This window comes from Erpetoichthys calabaricus, chromosome 4 (genome assembly GCF_900747795.2).
Source record: "Erpetoichthys calabaricus chromosome 4, fErpCal1.3, whole genome shotgun sequence".
NCBI classification, from domain to species: Eukaryota; Metazoa; Chordata; class Cladistia; order Polypteriformes; family Polypteridae; genus Erpetoichthys; species Erpetoichthys calabaricus.
Genome location: NC_041397.2, coordinates 24,632,689 through 24,645,326, shown reverse-complemented (window position 1 = coordinate 24,645,326; position 12,638 = coordinate 24,632,689). Strand labels below are relative to the sequence as shown.

At 43.7% G+C, this 12,638-nt stretch overlaps 1 protein-coding gene across 1 annotated transcript in view; it reads right to left on the bottom strand.

Annotated features, from left to right (window-relative positions):
- LOC114642701 (LHFPL tetraspan subfamily member 6 protein) overlaps positions 1–177 on the bottom strand; it is a 222,672-nt gene extending 222,495 nt beyond the window's left edge. The window contains exon 1 of the mRNA XM_051926378.1: positions 1–177. This exon is cut by the window's left edge and continues 208 nt beyond it. The gene's annotated coding sequence lies outside the window, so the exon portion shown is untranslated.
- Between the last annotated feature and the right edge of the window lie 12,461 nt (positions 178–12,638).

The following is a 12,638-nucleotide window of genomic DNA, read 5'->3' as shown; positions in this document are numbered from 1 at the left end:
CCCCCTAAATCCGGATAGACAAAAAAATCCTCCTTCCTTCTTCTAGGGCGACGACCTTTCGCTGAAAATGTTCGAACGCATTCCTTGAGACGAGGCTCAGCAAGAGCTGGAAACGAGTCGCACTGCCACCATCTCAATGGGACAATCAATCACGAGGTCTCTCTCTCTCTCTCTCTCTCTCTCTCTCTCTCTCTCTCTCTCTCTCTCTCTCTCTCTCTCTCACCCTCTCGCTATCCCCGCCCCCGCGCCCTGACAAGCAGCTCTAGCCGAAGGGGCTTTCCTTGTAACCTCAGGGAATCCCAGCACATAACCAGAGGAACTTGGCCTCGGCAGGGGGCTTCGCTCGGCTTCGCCAGGGTTTGAGTTTCACTTTTGCACGGGCTGGATGTCCACTGCCGGCTGTGCTCAGGCGGAAACAAAGAAAAAAGAGGGACGTGCTCCGTTTGTTAGCGGCGGGCCAGCTCTCTGCAAGTGCGTCCGATGTGCCCATGCAGGATGACATTAACATTGCTTTTTTCTCGACGGAGCTGCTGCTGCTTTACACATGATTTTTACATTCTAGCATGTTTAATTTGCCATCGCTTCGGACGATTGAAAATCCGAGTACTTCTATCTGCGACGATCACGAAGTCAGCGCCGTCGCCTTTTCGGACCCTTTTTTAAATCACGGTTCTCCTTTTTAACCTTTATGTACCGACAATCAAAAAAGGAGCGCATAGAATGTTTACCTGACACGTCTAATTCAGTTCATTTAACTTGAAATAACCGCGCCTGCTGGTATAACGGTGCAGTGCAAAAGTATTTGCCCCTTCCTGATTTGATATATTTCTGTTTATTCATAACACTCAAGTGTTTCTGATTTCCAAAAAAATTAAAATATGCAGGCCCGGTCTTAGGTATTATGGGGCCCTAGGAGAAAGGGGGGTCCAGGGCCCCCCTGGAAGCTCTGCGAAATGCGTGAAAATTAGACCAAGGAGACGTTTTCTTGTAACGTTACGAGGTCATCACCCTGCCTGCGTCCCTTTTTCGCCCGGAGTAGTTAGCTGCTACAATTTAGCCAGTTTGAACTGTTTAACATGCGAGGTGAGGGGCGGGCCGGGGGCCTGGCCGCCGTCGATTCGCCCCCCCCCGGACGCCGGGGCCCTAGGTGGTCGTCTACTTCGCCTATGCCTAAGGCCGGGCCTGAAGTATGATGCAAGAAACAACCCGTGTAAACACAGTACATGTTTTTAAATGATCATTTGATTTGTGGAAGGTAAAATAAGTTCAACAACACCAAAACCACCCGTGTGAAAAGTAATTGCCCCCCAAACTAGCTATTTGTGTCACCTTTAGCAGTAATAACCACAGTCAAACGGCTCTGGTAACAGGGAATCAGTCTTTGGCATCGCTGTAGAGAAATGCTGACCCCCTCTTCTCTACAATATTGTTCTAATTCGGCCACACTGGGGAAGTTTTTGACATATGAACTTCCCGCTTAAGGTCCAGCCACAACGTTACTGCTAGACTAGATATTATTTTGGAAAAATTAAGTGAACAGGACTGGTGAGCTTTGTTGGGCAACATCTAGTCTAGCATATTAAACTTCATCAGGTTTCACCCCCTCTTCCAAAGGAAATCTCAGAATTATGATGCAATCCCATTGCTAAGTGTCCATGTTCATTTGACACTGGCGTCAAGTGGATTAACTGCAGAGCGCTGCACTGTGCACGTTCAAACTACCCATAAGCTATCATGAATGCATTGCATCAGTGTCTATCCGTTGTAGTTTACATTAATATATTTGGCTGACACCTTTATCCAAGGCAACTTACAACATGTATGATGCAATTGGTTACATTTCTTTGAGTTTTCCAATTGGAGCACAGGCAGGTCAAGTGACTTCCTTAGGGTCACACAGTCTCAATAGAAGGATTTGAATCTACAGCCTCAAGGTTTGAAGTCTAAAGTCTTAACCACTACACCTGTGTTTGCCATGTAATTATTAAATTCCCTTTTACTTTTTGATTTTCGTCAAGAAGATTCAATAAATATGCCTCAATTATCTTCATAATAATATAAAAGCCCAGATCAGAAAATGTGAGGGTCTTAAGAAAATGATAAGCATATTTGAATGATCACAAAATGCCACAGGTCACGTCTCTTTAAGCTCTTTGTGAGCAACTGCTCACTCGACACAAAGTCGTTCTAATGTTCTAATGATGGTTGGATGCAAAGTAGATTAACATGTAGGTCCCTCCCCAAGACTGCATTCATCTACCACCATTTTTAATGTCCCCAGGTACCCAAGGATTCTCCAAAGAGACACAGTATCGAAAAGTCCAGTCTCCGTCTCAGGTCACTGGATAGCGTCCATGTCTCGCAACCATATAGCAAAACAGGGAGCACCAGGACTCTAAAGACTTGGACCTCTGTCCTTTTGCAGAGATGTCGGGAGCACCACATACCCCTTTACAGTGACCTCTTGACCCCCCCATGCTCTACCATTCCGTCTACTGACTTCATAGGACGAGTCACCAGAAACATGAATGTCACTGAATATTGAGCCGTGCAGTTCCACCTGTTGTCTCTCACCTGATTGAAAAGGGAAGACGTGCCAGTGGCTTCAACATGTATTGGGTGACACCAGCATGGGTGCTAGCGGTATCAGAAAAAGGGTAACACACTTCAAAAACAGAAATAAAGTGATCTCTGACCAGAGACACCCATGAACTCTCTCTTCTCAGTCCAACAAAGAAAAAATTGTTGTGCTCATTGAATGGAACAACACATATTCCTTGTATCGATCATGTCATGCGCTTTTTAATGTTTTTAACATTATATTTGTCAGCTGTTTGCATTATATTTTGATGCTAATCGTCTTTGAGAGACGGGTAAGTAAGAATTCCATTGCGCTGTGTATGCATCACAAAAAATGAAAGCTTAAAGTGGATGGAGAAAAATCAAATATGTCCTTCAAAAGGAATGTGGCAGCCAAGCTAAACGAACATTCCCAATCGATTGTTATGTCACTTTAGGATACCACATGAAGCCTAACAGCTAATTTGGAACAAAAGCCATCAGGAGAAGCAACAGTTCAGCTCCAGAGTTCAAAAACACTGCCGCACATACCTGGAAAATACGTGACATCAAAGGAAGACGATTACTACACGAACACAGATAAGACGCCTACTGAAGAGTCAGCATACGCACTCATAAAGAAGACGTCAAAGTCAAAGAAAGAAGGCAAAGGCAATGGAAGGAGGCGGGATAGGAAATACTTTGACTAAGAGCATATTCATTTATTGATATGGTTGCATAATTTCTTCTTTTATATTTCAGAGTCATGGCATCATAAAAGGGTCTCTCATAATCTGAATGACATCTTTTCCTACAACCAGACTTTCACTTTCATTACATTTCTCAGCTTAACCTTGACGGGTGCCAATCAGAAAACCCCCCCAAATGCACATTTACACTCCATGGGGTTTAGTCTTGTGCCTGTCTAGTTTAGGGGAGTGCATTGTTTTCCTCTTATAGATTAGATTAGATAAAATTAACTTTATTATTCCCATGGGGATATTCAGATGCATACAGCATCACAAACATAAAAAAGAAGAATACGAACACACAGGACAAATAAGTGCAGCCAATCAATTAGTCAATTAATAAATAAAAATAAACTTAACGAGTATAGCAGGTGGAACTGTTGAATTGTCTGATAGCAGTGGGCAGAAAAGACCCCCAGAGGCTCTTCTTAGCACTAATAGCTATACGTTACTATGTAACGGTTGTCACATATTTTATGTGCTTTTATCTGTTTCTACCGCTTGCTACCTTTAGAGTTTATACATACATACATACATACATTTTCCAACCTGCTGAATCCAAACACAGGGTCACAGGAGTCTGCTGGAGCCAATCCCAGCCAACACAGGGCACAAGGCAGGAAACAATCCCAGGCAGGGTGCCAACCCACCGCAGGACACACACAAACACACCCAGACACCAAGCACACACTAGGGCAAATTTAAAATAGGCTTTTGTTAGGTAGGGTGGATAACATATATCAAAAAAAGTCTTATACAGTAAATCGGATTCCACAAAACCAATGGTATTTGGAAAAAAAAAAAAATTTATTAAAAGTCTAACATTCTTTAGAATTATACAAAGGTGTGGGAGTCTCTTGAAAAGTGTTTTCAACAAAAGGGCCAGTAATTCATGCAAAATATCATACTTTATAGAAATATGGAATAGTCGTGGACAAAAACTTCCATCCATCCATTTTCCAACCCGCTGAATCCGAACACAGGGTCACGGGGGTCTGCTGGAGCCAATCCCAGCCAACACAGGGCACAAGGCAGGGAACCAATCCCGGGCAGGGTGCCAACCCACCGCAGGACACACACAAACACACCAAGCACACACTAGGGCCAATTTAGAATCACCAATCCACCTAACCTGCATGTCTTTGGACTGTGGGAGGAAACCGGAGCGACCGGAGGAAACCCACACAGACACGGGGACAACATGCAAACTCCACGCAGGGAGGACCTGGGAAGCGAACCCAGGTCTCCTAACTGTGAGGCAGCAGTGCCACCGTGCCGCCCCCTTAGAGTTTATGTCCCAGGGAATAATTGTCTTAGTGATATCTCTTTAAGGGGAGCATGGGGCCAAACCACGCCTGTGGGTCCTTGCCAAAACACGCTGTTGTATGACGTAAGGAGAACCGACTTAAAAGGCAAGGAGGCGCGCATTTTAAAGAGAGGAGAAAGATGGTTTAAGAAGGAGCTGGGAAGTTGACTATAAAAAGGAAGCTAGCGGTAAAGCAAATAAGGCTCTGTAACAAGAACGGTTCAGACGCACGGAAAGAAAGAGTGCCGGCTAACCGGGAAGGATCTTCGGAGCACATGACTTTACTTTGCATTTTTGATGCTGGCGTCTGCCATGGAGGGACGTTAACGCCAATACACCCGGGTGAGGTGGACTTCAACAAAAGAGTCGTCGCCAGGCCGGTAAGATCGCTTCTTTTATATACAGTGGTGTGAAAAACTATTTGCCCCCTTCCTGATTTCTTATTCTTTTGCATGTTTGTCACACAAAATGTTTCTGATCATCAAACACATTTAACCATTAGTCAAATATAACACAAGTAAACACAAAATGCAGTTTTTAAATGATGGTGTTTATTATTTAGGGAGAAAAAAAATCCAAACCTACATGGCCCTGTGTGAAAAAAGTAATTGCCCCCTTGTTAAAAAAATAACCTAACTGTGGTGTATCACACCTGAGTTCAATTTCCGTAGCCACCCCCAGGCCTGATTACTGCCACACCTGTTTCAATCAAGAAATATCTTAAATAGGAGCTGCCTGACACAGAGAAGTAGACCAAAAGCACCTCAAAAGCTAGACATCATGCCAAGATCCAAAGAAATTCAGGAACAAATGAGAACAGAAGTAATTGAGATCTATCAGTCTGGTAAAGGTTATAAAGCCATTTCTAAAGCTTTGGGACTCCAGCGAACCACAGTGAGAGCCATTATCCACAAATGGCAAAAACATGGAACAGTGGTGAACCTTCCCAGGAGTGGCCGGCCGACCAAAATTACCCCAAGAGCGCAGAGACGACTCATCCGAGAGGTCACAAAAGACCCCAGGACAACGTCTAAAGAACTGCAGGCCTCACTTGCCTCAATTAAGGTCAGTGTTCACGACTCCACCATAAGAAAGAGACTGGGCAAAAACGGCCTGCATGGCAGATGTCCAAGACGCAAACCACTGTTAAGCAAAAAGAACATTAGGGCTCGTCTCAATTTTGCTAAGAAACATCTCAATGATTGCCAAGACTTTTGGGAAAATACCTTGTGGACAAATGAGACAAAAGTTGAACTTTTTGGAAGGCAAATGTCCCGTTACATCTTGCGTAAAAGGAACACAGCATTTCAGAAAAAGAACATCATACCAACAGTAAAATATGGTGGTGGTAGTGTGATGGTCTGGGGTTGTTTTGCTGCTTCAGGACCTGGAAGGCTTGCTGTGATAGATGGAACCATGAATTCTACTGTCTACCAAAAAATCCTGAAGGAGAATGTCCGGCCATCTGTTCGTCAACTCAAGCTGAAGCGATCTTGGGTGCTGCAACAGGACAATGACCCAAAACACACCAGCAAATCCACCTCTGAATGCTGAAGAAAAACAAAATGAAGCCTTTGGAGTGGCCTAGTCAAAGTCCTGACCTGAATCCAATTGAGATGCTATGGCATGACCTTAAAAAGGCGGTTCATGCTAGAAAACCCTCAAATAAAGCTGAATTACAACAATTTTGCAAAGATGAGTGGGCCAAAATTCCTCCAGAGCGCTGTAAAAGACTCATTGCAAGTTATCGCAAACGCTTGATTGCAGTTATTGCTGCTAAGGGTGGCCCAACCAGTTATTAGGTTCAGGGGGCAATTACTTTTTCACACAGGGCCATGTAGGTTTGGATTTTTTTTTCTCCCTAAATAATAAAAACCACCATTTACAAACTGCATTTTGTGTTTACTTGTGTTATATTTGACTAATGGTTAAATGTGTTTGATGATCAGAAACATTTTGTGTGACAAACATGCAAAAGAATAAGAAATCAGGAAGGGGGCAAATAGTTTTTCACACCACTGTATACCTTGGTTCCCGAACGTCTCGGAACACGTACAAATCGGGTTATGACCAAAAAGTTCGCCAAACTTTTGCATCTGTTCACGACCACACACTCGGTATACGAACAAGCCAGTTTCCCTTTCATTTTGTGCACGCCAATGATTCCTGCACGTGTTCAGTCTCTCCCTGTGCAGCGAGCGAGAGAGAGAGAGAGAGAGACACACGCACACACACGTGCACGCGAGAGAGAGGACTGGCCACATAAGGCAGAGAAGGTAGTTAAAGAATGCACCGGACTTGTTTTTAAAGAGGCTGATTCGAGCATTGCTTTAACCTCGTTGTATTTAATGAAGACTTTTTTCTATTGGATTTTAACCTCCACTTCACTTCTGTTTACAGCGATCAGTTTGTAGCGTGCATTGTTGCAATGTTACTTTTCTTGGTTGTTTATTAAGTTATGGATTTTTCAAATGTTCATTTTTTTCCCTGTGCTTAAAACTCATTAAAAAAAAAGTGTTTTTAGCGAGCGGTGGGTAGCGATATAGCGCAAACTATTGCAGTGTTAGTTTTCTCTGTTGTTCAAGATTTTCTCAGTGTTAGTCAATGTTTTTACATTTAGTTTACTATTACGCTGTGCATTCTATGGTGTAATTAACTATGCTTGTGCTTAAAAATCTTTAACAAATATATATTTACATACAGTTTGTATGGCCTGGAATGGATTAATTGTATTTACATACAATCCTATGGGGGAAATTACTTCGGGTCACGACCAGAGTTTTGGAACGAATTGCGGACATGACCCGAGGTTCCAAAGTATGTATGTATATATAATATAATATTATATATATATAAAGTATAATGTGTCAGTGGAATATATTTGGCATGTACACTAGGATTTATTGTCGGACTTCCTAGGCCGGTTGGATTACAAACTTAAAACAAAGTTAATATAAAAGGGACTGGGGAACATGTGGGGAGTATGTGTGTCTAATTTATATTGGTATATATATATATATATATATATATGTCTGTGCTGTGAATCTATTTGTGCATGCCTAAGACGAGAGCCTCCATTTCCATCCATCCACTCACTTTCTCATTCTCCCCATTTAGGTTTATTCTGTCATTTATTCCTCTTAAAAACATAAGAAGTTTGACCAACAAGAGGAGACCACTCAGTCCATCAAGCATAGCTAATAGCTAAGCCGTCCCAGTGTCTCCTCCATGTAGTTTAAGCATATGGTGGTACAGCGTATTGCCGCACCCACCACACCCCAAACCACCTGGATTGGGACCCGAGTGCAGCGGGTGACACCTCAGCACCACCCTGGAATAGTGGGAGATTTTTACAGTGACTGGAGTGTCACCAACCCCTGAGTTCTCCCTGTAAATTGGAGGACCTGCTTGCAGGGCTGGATGCAGATTAACGTTATGTGGTATAGCGGGTCCGTGGCTTCCAATAAAAAAAGGCCATGTTTTAAATCCGTATAGCTGTGCCGTTCTCCGTGGGTGCGATTGCATGACGGCAGGGGGTTAATGTGGTAGATGGAGCGAGTCGCACCTGCACGTGTGGGTGTGGTCACTCTTGATTGCCTCATTGGCTTCCTGCAGTGTGTGATTAAGGTGCTGCGCCCATGGAGGCGCGCGGGGGTGTATTTATATGGGTCAACACCAGGATGGATAGATAGAGCGAATGAGGTTAGAAGACGTGAAGATCCGTCTTAGCAGCTACGATCTGGCTGCCTGTAAGGAGGAGAGAGCACGAGCTGGGGCCCCGCGAAGGAGTGTTAGGTTGTGGCGCTCTAGGGGCTAGTTCGCTCCATTGAATGTTCTATTGGAGTGGGGTGAGCAGGGCAAGTGTCCTCCCAAGGGATCTGAGGAGCGACTGCGGGAGCGCGAAAGATGAAGGGAGGAGAGCTGACCTCGGACGGTCTGGCAGTGACGTCCGTAAGGAGTCCAAGACGGAGGTTGGCAGAAGGAGCTCGTGGCTGTGGGGTCTCCACCGGCTGATGCAGCAATGGGTGGCCCGGACAGTAAAGAGAGAGATTGCACTGTAACTTCTGCATTTTTACCTCTGATTTTAGAGGATTTATTTATTGATGGTTTTTATCCTCACTGGACACTTGTTTTATGATGGATTTATTTATTGAAGAAACTGAGGCACTGCACTTTTGTTGGGATACTGTTTGTTGTTTTAATAAAAGCACTTATACACTTTTTGGATATATCCCCTGGTTTCATGTGAGATTTGTCTTCATTTGTCAGCTCATCTTGGTGACATTACCAACGATGTTGGGTTCAGGGCTCCCAGACGGACAATGGGAGCATGGAGAGAACCTGCATCGTCATACGTTAAACCCAGGATGGAGCAATTGCAGGTTAAGAACCAAGGGCCCAACAGAGTAGAGTCACTTCTGGCGTTTTATAGGATTTAAACCGGCAACCTTCCACTTGCTGGCACAGATCCCTAGCTTGAACTCCATGTCTCGGTAGTTTGTTTCTAAGTCCCATAACTCTTTGAGTAAAGAAGTGCTTCCTGACTTCAGCCTAACTGCATTTCCCCTTAAGTTCCACTGTTGTCCTTGAGTATGTGATTCACCCTTAATTCGAAAGAATGTTGTTGGATCTTCTTTATCAAAACCTTTGGGGATTTTCAATACCTGATTTCGTCCCCATTCAGTGTCCTCTGCTTGGGACTAAACAGGTTTAATTCTTTGAGTCTGTCACAGTAGGACATGTCCTTACGTCCCATGATGCACTTGGCTACTCTTCACAGCTTCAAGTGCTGTTATGTCTTTCTTGTGGTTCGGTGACCAGAACTGCACACAGTACTCCAGATGTCCCTTGATTTGAACTGTTTACTGCTTATTCAATAGTTTTATGATATAACTATTTGCAAAATGTACATTTTATGACAGTGTGCTTGTCTCTCTCTATGTATGTATGTATGTATAAAATCCAACGTCTGTATGTCTGTCCGCATTTCACAAGAGAGCTACTTAACAGATTTAGATCAGGCTTTTTTCTATAATTTGCTTGAACATTCTAGTTGATTTTGCAACCTCTCTCATTGTACTATGTATCACTTGTGGTACCAATTTATTTACACAAATCCAAGAGACACGCAGCGGGCTGATGGGAGGGGGGCAGCACCCTCCTCACTCACGCGTCAACCTCGGGGTGTTTATCTTACCTCCGCATAGCTAGCAAATGAGAGCTACATAACGGATTTAGATCAGGCTTTTTTCTATAATTTGTGTCACACACATGTGAGTAGGAGACAACTAAAGGCCCTGAATAATCTGACCAGGGAGCAGCAGGGTGCACTGACTGTCTTTCTCAATCCCTTGCAGACTATTCTTGGGAAATCCCGCTGGGTTCCGGTGGCTTTGATGATGTCACTTCCGGCTCCAGCACCTTTGATGGTGTCACTTCTGGTCCCGGCACCTCAGATGATGTCACTTCCGGTGCCGACATAAAAAGATGCCATCTTTTCTGGCATGAGTCAGTTCAGTTGTGGACTCCGATCTGTAAAGATCTGTGATTATTTTCAACCTTTTTGCAGCCAGGACATAATATACGGGTGGCTGCCCCAAACCTTCATGATGTCTCTGTGTGATGTTTGTGACATTTGCTTCAACATTCCGGTTGATTTTGCGACTTCTCTCATCGCACTAAGAATCATAGTTTACTTGTCAGAGTGATATATTCGCTTTAATCTGAGACAGACGCTGCGGGTCGAGGGAAGGGGGAAGCGTGTCATCAGTAGTAGGGAGCCGGGCAGATCTCTCCTCGTTGTCCTGTTTCACTACTACCCAGGCGAAGCCGCCAAGGACGGCTAGTTTGTAATAAAGTGTTTGGGGTTAGAGGGAGAGTTTTGCCTGTCCGCCTAATCCAAGCTGTTAATTTAGAGTAAATTCTGCAGCAAGAATATGAGGACATGGGTGGAAACCTGATTTCACAAAATCTTAGGACGTTTTTCTTCATGCAAAGATCCATAGACACATGGGATAAATTACCAAGCAGTGCGATGGAGAATAGGACTTTGGGAACCTTTAGATCAGGGATGTGCAAAGTCATTCCTGGAGGGCCGCAGTGGCTGCAGGCTTTTGTTCCAACCCAATTGCTTAATAAGAAGCACTAATTGCTCTAGAAACACTTCTGCTTCATTTTAGTTATCTCCCTCGTTAAGATTTTGAACCCTTATTGCTTATTTAAGTCTTAAACAGCTGCATTCTTGGTTTTTAATTGCTCCTTATTAGCAATAAGATGCAAATGACAAAAGAAACCAGCAGTTATCCATTTTGCTTGTTACCCTTTACACCTGTGTGTATTTATCATGCACTATTTGGTTTAATTAAATACTTGGAAGGAAAGAGAAGACAAAAAAGTCAAGGATTGAGAATTACCCATCCGTTTTACACTTCAAAATATTTGGATATCTTTAGAATGGAAAAAAAAAATCTAGGATTTGAGAATGACTTGACATAGCAGAGTTAAAGCACTAAAAAGCCATGAAATGTAATTATTGGCAAGGATTGTTTTCTAATTAAACAACTGGGTTGGAATGAAAACCCGCGGCCACTGCGGCCCTCCAGGAATGGCTTTGCACACCCCTGCTTTAGATTATGATTCGGGGATTGGGATTGGTGACCTTGGATTGGTTGTTCTTCTGTTCTAATGGTGGCAGAAGTGGGATGCAGCAGATATAAAAAGGCAGTGCTTTGCTTCGTCAATGAAAATGTTGTGTTAACATACACCCCTAAATCCTTTTCAGAAGTTGTTTGTAGGTTAGTGTCTCCCATTTTGTATTTATAATTGATGTTTCTTTTGCCCACTTTGCACTTTTTTACATTAAACTGCATTTTCCAGATGTTCGCCCAGTTCTGAAGCTTGTCCAGGTCTTTTTAAATTCTTTTTGCTGCCTGGTCAATGTCTACCATACTTCCAATTTTAGTGTCATCTGCTAATTTCACAACCAGAGTCAATGTCACTAATATAAATCATAACAAGTAACGGACCCAAGACACACCCCTGAGGGACTTCATTGATGACCTCACGTCTCTTCTTATTTTAGGCTTTTTTTTCCTCCTGCCGGTTAACCATCTTTAGGTATCCTTTAAAGTGTGTTCCAGAACATTCCTTGCTGCTACAAAAAATGCTATTAGTCCACCTTGTTTCAGTTTTGTTTAATTTCTTCTCAAGACTCTTTGTCCCAGGGTGGCGCAGTGGTAGTGCTGCTGCCTCACAGTAAGGAGACCTGGGTCCTCCCTGCGTGGAGTTTGCATCTTCTCCCCGTGTCTGCGTGGGTTTCCTCCGGGTGCTCTGGTTTTCTCCCACAGTCCAAAGACATGCAGGTTAGGTCCTTAGTGTGTGCTTGGTGTGAGTGTGTGTGCCCTGTCCGGGATTTGTTCCTGCCTTGTGCCCTGTGTTGGCTGGAATTGGCTCCAGCAGACACCCGTGTCGCTGTGTTAGAATATAGCGGTTTGGATATGACTGACTGACTAAATGATTTGGATAGGAATATCAATAACAAGCTGATTAATTTTGCAGATGATACCAAGATAGGTAGATTGGCAGATCATTTGGAATCTGTTATATACAGTTTATTTTTGTATAGCCCAAAATCACACAAGAAGTGATGCAATGGGCTTTAACAGGCCCTGCCTCTTGACAGCCCCCCAGCCTTGACTCTCTAAGAAGACAAGGAAAAACTCCCAAAAAACCCTTGTAGGGAAAAAATGGAAGAAACCTCAAGAAAGGCAGTTTAAAGAGAGACCCCTTTCCAGGAAGGCTGGGCGTGCAGTGGGTGTCAAAAACGGGGTCAATACAATACAATGCAAGTTAGGTGCATTGGCAATCCTAAATTGTCCCTAGTGTCTGCTTGGTGTTGTGTGTGTGTGTGTGTGTGTGCCCTGCAGTGGGCTGGCACCCTGCCCAGGGTTTGTTCCTGTCTTGTGCCCTGTGCTGGCTGGGATTGGCTCCAGCAGACCCCTGTAACCCTGTGTTAGAATATAGCG